At 43.2% G+C, this 8,742-nt stretch overlaps 1 long non-coding RNA gene across 1 annotated transcript; it reads right to left on the bottom strand.

Annotated features, from left to right (window-relative positions):
- Positions 1 to 2,535: 2,535 nt before the first annotated feature.
- Positions 2,536 to 8,369, bottom strand: LOC113907501. Its single transcript, XR_003515215.1, has 2 exons — positions 8,319 to 8,369; positions 2,536 to 3,191 (listed from the first exon to the last, which is right to left on the bottom strand). It is a non-coding gene; the product is annotated as an uncharacterized LOC113907501 (long non-coding RNA).
- Positions 8,370 to 8,742: the final 373 nt, after the last annotated feature.

Below are 8,742 nucleotides of genomic sequence, written 5' to 3'. Positions count from 1 at the left end.
TTGGCCTCGGGTAGTCATGTGACCCAGACAGCTTATCAGCGTCTTGCCTTGCTCTCTAAAGAGCTATATTTGAATAAAGTTGTTCTTTATTCCTACTGTGGTTAAGTAGCTGAAAATATGAATCTGCAGCTCCCCAGTCTCTTTCCATGCTACATGTTTTGTAGCTTAAATTGGCCTTTGTCCTTCAAAACGGTCACTTTCCCCAACATTTCACCTGAACACTGCAAAACCTCCCTGCAGGTTCTGAAAAAGGGAAGTCTATATTATATGGAGGGCTTCTCTGATGGCTCAGTGGTAAAAAACAAAAACAAAAACAAAACTGCCTGCCAATGCAGGAGATGTGGGTTCAATCCCTAGTTTGGGAAGAACCCCTGGAGAAGGGAATAGCAACCCACTCTGGTTTTCTTGCCTGGTAAATCCCACAGATAGAGAAGCCTGGCAGACTACAGTCCAAAGGAGTTGGACACAACTCAGAGACTGAACAACACTATATTATATGTAAGTGATACAGACAGTATGTAGTCTTTAGGGCGTTGCTTCATGACGTCCTGCTGCCCATAGAGCATTAGATCCTCTGGGATCTAATGCCTGATGATCTGAGATGGAGCTGATGTGCACAAAATGCACAATAAATGTAATATGCTTGAATTATCCCAAAATATCCCCCACCAATCTGTGAAAAAAGTGTCTTCCATGAAACTGGTTCTTGGTGTCAAAAGTTTGATGGCTCAGTGGTAAAGAATCTGCCTGCAGTGTAGCAGCCACTGGAGACAAGGGTTTAACCCCTTGGTTGGGAAGATTCTCTGGAGGAGAAAATGTCAATGCACACCAGTGCTCTTGCCTGGAGAATTCCCCGGACAGAGGAGCCCAGCGGGCTACAGTCAGTCCACGGGATCACAAAGAGTCAGACACAACTAAAGCGACTGATCATGCATGCTTCCCTGCCTTAGAGGATTGGATGTCAAAATCTATCAGCCCAGTTCCACCTCTTTGAGTCAAGCCTCATCCCCTTCTCCTTATGAGACCCACCTAAATTATATACCTGCCTCCAATTTTGCCTCCTCTTCCAATTTACTCTTCACACTGCATGGGGAAGACCCTTCCCTGCAAAGGGAGGACCCTTTGGGAGCCCAAATGTGACCATGTCACTTGTTGCTAAAACCAGGGTGTACCACCTGGAAAAAAAAAGGGTCCCATTCCTCAAGTTAGCCTACAAGACCTTTCAAAGTTTGGCTTTGACCATGTTCCAGTCTCATCTCTCAATACATCTCATAATTTGCCCTCCCAACACTGAATTTTTCCATTTCTCTGCATATACCATTTTTAGAGCCTCTTCTCTTGGGAAAATCCCACTCATCCTTTAAAACTCACCTAAGGTATCTTCATTATTTCTACAGTAGATACCCCAAGAGGACTCATATGTACCCCTATCATCACACTTATTCTGCTTTATGATTGTATGCTCAGGTGTCTGTTACCCAATGAGAGCTAGGGCCTTTTCTTAGTCTTCTTTCTCTCCTACCTCATATCCAATTCATGTGCAAATCTTGTTAGCTCTACCTTTAAAAATATATGTATGTATTCCAAATCCAACCACTTCTTGTCACCACCACATATTACCTTGGCCTGAACCCCACCATTTCTCACTAATGTATATTTATTTTATTTTATCTTTGGCTGTGCTTGGTCTTTGTTGCTGCGTGGGCTTTTCTCCAGTTGTGGTGAGCAGGGGATACTCTCGAGTTGTGGTGTGTAGGCTTCTTTTGTGGAGCATGGGCTGTAAGTGCACTGGCTTCAGGAGCTGCAGCACAAGACTCAGCAGTTGTGGCTCCTGGGCTCTAGAGTGCAGGCTCAGTAGTTGAGGCTCATGGGCTTAGCTGCTCCACGGCACGTGGGATCTTCCTGGATCAGGGATTGAACCCATGTCCCCTGCGTTAGCAGGCAGATTGTTTACCACTAAGCCACCAGGGAAGCCCCTCTATTGTTGCATTCACCTCCTCCCAGGTCTCCCTTAATTCCATCCTAGCCACCTTCTGGTCAAGAAGCAATGGAAAAAAAAAAAAACAGTCATCATCAAGACAGCAGCCAAAATGTACTTTAAAAAACTGTCATTCAGGTTCGGTTGTTCCTCTGCTCAAAACCTTAAACTGGGCTTTTCATCCACTTAGAAGACTGCAGTTCCCACAACGGCCTATGAGCCCTCCGTGATTTTGCCCCGGTTCCTTTCTAACGTCATCTTCCGCCATCCTCCTCCCATGTCCTGCACTCCAGCCCCATGGCCTCCCCAGCCCCTCCTGTCCACCAGGTGTGCTCCCGCCCCACAAAAGACAAGTGTTATTCCCTCTGCATGACTGTTTTCCTGCAAGTCTCATTTCCTCACCTCATTCAGGACTTCTCTCAAATGCACTCTCTCAATCAGAACTTTCCTGCTATCCTATTTTTAAAATGACAGTTCCCTTTTCTTTCTTTTTTTTTTTTTCTGAATCAACTTTTTTGTTATTTAATTAGGAAACTTCTCAAGCATACACCAGAAAGGAAGAGCATTATATAATCAATGCCCTTTACTCATCATCCACCTAAAACAATTACAAAAATCTTGCTACAGTTTCATTGTTCAGTCACTAGGTCGTGTCCGACTCTTTGCAACTCCAAGGGCTACATTTTCATATCCCTCTTTTAATGACACAGCCAGGACATGTCATTTCATCCCGACACATTTGAGAAAGCATTTTCCTACAGAACCTCAGTGCCTTATCACAGTCACGAAAATAAGCAGTACTTCATCCAGTACCTGTCCGGATTTCCCCACTTTTCTCAAACAATGTCTTTTTACAGTTAGCCTGTTTGGTTCATCAGCTGTTGCATCTCAGCTAGAGCATCTCTGTCACCTCTTCTTTTTCTCACAATTGCTCCAGTTTCAGAAGAAAATGGCACAATGACTTGTGTTTTGCATGAGTTTTGAGGAAGGAATGTTCAACGGTCACTGTCTCGGTGGTATACCTAGGAGATGTGGAAATTGAAGAGATCCAGACAGAAGGAATAAATAGTACCAGATTGTATAAGACTGATGACAGGTGCCCGGGACTAGCCTCCATTCCGAGTTATTAAAGCAGCAATCCAAGCTGACTCTGCTCTTGGGCTGTGCGACGTAGTGCAAGTTACTTATCTCTTCTCAGAGTTTGTTATCCCATCTGTAAGGCAAAGACACAGCCTCCTTTGCAGAGTATTCATAAGGTTCTAATGCTATGACGTGTTCCCCAGGGTTTAACTTTGTTCCTGGAGTGTGGGAATTCCGGGGAGGGTGGGTGTTCTGGTTAAAGAAGTCACAGCCCTTCTCCTAAGTGTTTGTCATCTAACACATGGTATAATGGTACAGAATTAAGAAAAGAAGAAAGAAGGATGGGGAGTGTTGAAAAGGGAACTGTCATGTCAGGGGATCACATGACAGTTCCCTTTTCAACACTCCCCATCCTTCTTTCTTCTTTTCTTAATTCTGTACCATTATACCATGTGTTTTACTTGCTTATTTATTTATTTACTGTGTGTCTCCTGAGTTGTCCCCCACCCCCAAAAGATAAACTCCTTCATGACAAAGAATTCTGAGTGTTCTGCTCATTGATAAAGTTTCAATGCCTAAGACAGAGTGTGGTGAATAGTATATGCCCAGTAAATATTTGTCAAATAGTGAATAAAAAAAAACTAATGAACAAACTATTTGAATACAAACTGTCTAGCATATAGGAGGCACTTAAAATAACTGATTGAATAAATTAATTAACTAATGAAACCTTCTATAAATCTAAATGAGTTTTTTTTCTGGTGTTTTCAGGGTTCTTTATCAACCCCCTTCTCAAGTTTCTGGGTCTCCAGCATCCTAAATCAATTGTCCCTGGAGTGGTTTTTTTTTTTTGCCCTTCTCTGATGTGATTCTGTAAATGTCTTCTCCAGGAGCAAGAACAGAGTCAATCAATGAGTAGCTGACAATGAGAGGTCATATCCCAACTGACAAAGCGCAGTTCCATTCAGGAAAGTCTGTCATTCTTAGTGACACAAAGCCAGGCAATGTCACGATTCTTTATCAGGAGTTTCTAAAATATTGGGCTGGGCATTCATCTGTAAGCAAAACTAACCTCTTTGGATTCTAGAATTCCATAAAAGAGGCTTGATAAACTGATGTTGAAATCAGCAGCCTAGCCCTCAAAGCACATGGGGAATATATTTGAAGACAAATAGACTTTCAAATGGGCTTCCCTGGTGGCTCAGTCATAAAGAATCTGCATGCAATGCATGAGACCTGGGTTTGATCCCTGGGTTGGGAAGATCCCCTGGAGGAGGGCATGACAACCCACTCTAGTATTCATGGACAGAGGAGCCTGCAAGTTGCAGTCCATAGGGTCGCACAGTGTCGGACAGGACTGAAATGACTAAACAGCAACAACAGCAGCTTTCCAAACAGAGATATGTATAAAATATGTCTCCATTCAACCTCTCTGAGACCCATAGAGAACTTGGCATTAAACAGTAATAATTAGCATGCACACAGAATTTAATAGTATGTTATAAACTCATGTGTATGATTCTATTTGGGCTCCATGCCTCTCCTATGAAGAAGGGGATATTATGATTTCTTTGTGGTGGGCTCCAAATTATTTGCGGCCCTGCCTGTGAGAGGGTCAAATGATCCTGCTTACTCTCATATGATTTCCACTGCCTCTCTGTGAGAGGGGTATAACATCTTTGCCCCCATGGTAAATGGAATGTGAGCAGAAGTGAATATCAGGGACATCTAGCCAAAAGCTTTAGAAACACTGCACAACTCTACCTCATTCCTTATCCCTGGGCCACAAAACTATAGCTGAGGGATGACCACAAAAAAAGTATAATATGAGTGATGAATTAACCTCTGTTGCTGTAAGTAACCAAGATTTGGGTGGCTATTTGTTACTACAGCATAACTAACTCACATCATAACTAGTCAGCATAAGCTGACTAGCACACCCATTTTACAGATGAAGAACCTAAGGATTAAGGAGATTAGTGACTTTCCCAAAGGCACTCATCTAGTAAGTAACAGATCTAGGATTCAAACTGAGGGTATCTCACCACCCCCAAACCATGTTCTTTCTACCGTGTCATTCTGATTAAGGACAATATCTCCTTCTGCACATCTCCTGCAGTAATCTGGGAAACTGAGTGGTATTGGACTCCAAGCTGGTATTTTTTTCACCAACAAGAACCCTTTCCTCTCTGAGCCCCTGCCAAGTCAGAAAAGGGCTCTGAATTTCACAGTTATTTAGGAAAACAGAGTTGGCTCAGTCTAGTTGTTTTCATAGACTGGTCTCTGGAAATCATCCCAGCCCAGTGTAAAATATGAAATTTAATCACAGTGGGAATTTAGCCAGACCACACCAAGCCCCATTGACTGTTCCTCTTGTTTCCTTTTAGAACTCAATTGTTTTTCAGAAGCCCTTGGATGGGTATGGAAGAGCTCTTGGGGGACAAGATCAGAACATTAGCTGTATTTAATCTGATCGTGGTTTGGGACCTTCCCTGCTGTTCATAGAGGGACATCTGGGAACGCAGGCAGTCTTGCTACAAGGTTAATTTTCCTGAACATGTACAGCCTACACATGTAAGATCTGTTCCCTAGGGGAAATGGTTTAGAGCATAAACACCGAATTCCCAAAACTAAAATCTGGGCCGTGGGTATCAAGCATACAAGGAAATGGTGCATGTCACCCAGGCAACCTGACTGTCCAGCAACATTTCCAAGAATTCTACAGAACAAATGTCCTTGGTCACTCCTGACAGAGAGTAAAAGCTGGCTGTGCCTGGAAGCTGCTCACGAGAACGCAGGAGAGAACGGCTGAAGTCAGTTTGGATGTCCCACTACATTTCTATCAGAGTCCCTGGGTCATGTACAAGAAAGCATAAGAGGAAATTAGCGAAGTCTGTGCATGGATTTTAGTCCATAAGCTATGCAGGGAAATGCAAAAGAAACCTCATCTATTTAACAAACATTATCCAGCATCTACTATGTATGTGTGAGACATTATCCTAAGCACTATGTCAGTATTCTGATTTAATGCTGGCAGTAATTCTCTGAGATATGAACTCATATTATCCCTACTTTCCAGATGAAGAAACTGAGGCATAGAGAGAATAAGTATCTTCCAAGATCTAAAAGCTCGAAATGGAGAAGGCAGGATTTGGACCCTAGAGTCATCTCTGGAGTCCAAACTCTACCTCTATGCAGTGATGCTTCTAAGGTGTCACCGGAGAATCAGACCTTGGCAAAAATGGAAACTGACTGAATGTCTCTGGCAACGGAATGGTTTCTCTTTCAGTTTGACTCCACTCAGAATGAGAGGGCTCCACCTCCCAAGGTGCAGGTTGAATACAAGACACATTTCTCATAGCTCATGTCCCTGGGAACTTCTAGGCTGTGAACTGGCAACAGGTTGGGACAGAGCCACTCTTTGTACCACTGTTTCCATAGCACCTAATGCAGTGCCAGAATCAGAGAATTCCTATTAAGTATTTATTAGAGGGAAGGGAGGGTGAGAGGGAGAGAGGGATGAAGAGAGCTAGGGGAAAAGGAAGGAGGGCTGAAAGAGGTAGTAAGGGAGGGAGGAGAGAGTGAGCAAGGAGAGAGGAAGAAGGGAGGGGCTATCTAGTTGTCAGTTGTCTATCATTTCATCCCCAGTTAGGGGTTAGCCAATGAGAGCTTAATCTGTTGCTCCTTCTAAGGATGTTAGAGATTCTCTCAAAAGAAAACTTTAGAAACTGCTGTGACTTTGTCTCTTTTCACTTGCCCTTCTGCAATATTTGTCCCTGGGTTTTCCAGATTTACTGCTGAATATCAACACCCACACCCCCACACACCCCCACACACCTACACCCCCTCCTACACAGCCCTACTGTTTGCCCAACAGTTAAGCCATGAGAATGCTTATTCTGCTGTTTTTTTTTTTTTTTTTTCTGCACAGAACCAGAGAAAGGACCTAAATGCAGGCATCACTCTGACTTCTCTCTGTTTTGGGGATCAGGGATGCCCATAGCCTCTTCTCTGCCCATGAGAACCTCAGCTACTAACAGCACTCAGCTGCAGGTGAAATGTCATGGAATCTGAGGATGCAGCAGCCCAAGGGGACCTGTTAGATCACCTTGCCTAGGAATTCTTCATCTTAATTTTGGAGGAATCCATTACTGTCCCTCTAAGGCCTGACTCTTCTCATTATACTACTCTGTCTTCCCATTCTCATGTCTATTCCCATTATTTCCTCAGAGCAAATCTTCAAACAAGGTGGTGTAGCACTTTAATTCAGAGCACTTGAATTGGATATAGAGAGACATCAGTCTGATTTCTGGCTCAGCCAAGCTGTGAGCCGTGGGCTCACATCCTTCCCTCTCTGAGCCTCGGTTCTCTTGTAGGTAAAATGGTGATAAGAACAGATGCTACATCATAGCATTTCTGTTAGGAATCAATGAGACGATGCATCTAAAACAGGTAGCGCAGAGACCAGCACACAGCAAGACTCAATAACTACTTATGATTATCCTCATTCTTCATGCTTTGTCCACACTCCAAACAACAGCAGCATGTGTGTGATTGCACATGATTTCACTCATTTCCAGAGTCCGGAATAGCCTTCCCTTGTTAACCTTCATTTGGAAACCAATTTAACTCTCTGACATTAAAATTAAAATATAAAACAGCCCAGCACCTGATTTAATGGACAATTAAAAATTAAATTAACAGTTAGTAACTGGTGAACTAATTTTGTTATTATAACCATATTAGCCTCATCCTTGGAGGAATACAAAAAGGGGAAAAGAGATCCCTTAAAACATACACATCTACACCTATCCACCCAGGCAAGAAAATATCTAAATTCATTTATCATAACCTTGACAGAGTCACCCTTTGAAGCTCTTCCCCCCAAAACTCAGTTGTCTGATATTCATGCAAAAATGTGTAGATGCCAAAGTAATGAGAACTAATGATCTGGGAGGAAACGAGATACTAAACGAGTATCCTATTGCAACATGTAGAGCAAACAGCTTGGTAAAGCAGCTGGTCATCTCACCCCATGCTCATTGGCAGTCTCTGGAAAGACCAAGGCTTTTCTTGTTTGTCTTCAAATGCATGGATCTGCCAGACGTGCTAACTGCAAGTCTCAGGTATGAGGCTTTCAGCTGGGGATCCTTATGCTCAGCTCTGATAGGAGCGGAAGGTAAAGACAGCCCAGGTGACCTGGTGAGGGCTCAGCAGAAGATGGAGCATGGAAGAATGTGCTCCAAACCCCAGAACTTACCTTTTCTTCCCTTACCTGCTTTGCTCTGTGCCTATTCTTCCCTCTTCCCCTAAAGGTGCACTGATCTCAAAGCTCTCATCACTTTAATATTAATGTCATTGCATATTAATGTATCTGTCCTTCCTACTGATCCATTCCATCCATGTTAAGCACTGCTTCTATCTTGTTTACTTTTACACACTGGCATACAGCATAGCATCTGGCATGCAACACATAGGCGCTCAGTATTGTGGTCTTGAATTGATTTAATGTAAATGAGTGAAAAATGTGTTCAATCTCAGATGTTAAGACCCAAGATGCTGGCCTTTCTAGGGACATTTGCCATTTCAGTAGGGAGACTGGAGGAGTGATGCTGAATCCAAAGAGATGGCTTATGCATGGGGTGTTTCCTGGCATTAAGAAGTGGCCAGAGGCTAGGGGGATA

This window comes from Bos indicus x Bos taurus, chromosome 17, assembly GCF_003369695.1.
Source record: "Bos indicus x Bos taurus breed Angus x Brahman F1 hybrid chromosome 17, Bos_hybrid_MaternalHap_v2.0, whole genome shotgun sequence".
Classification (NCBI taxonomy): Eukaryota; Metazoa; Chordata; class Mammalia; order Artiodactyla; family Bovidae; genus Bos; species Bos indicus x Bos taurus.
This window is presented reverse-complemented; position numbering and strand designations above follow the sequence as displayed.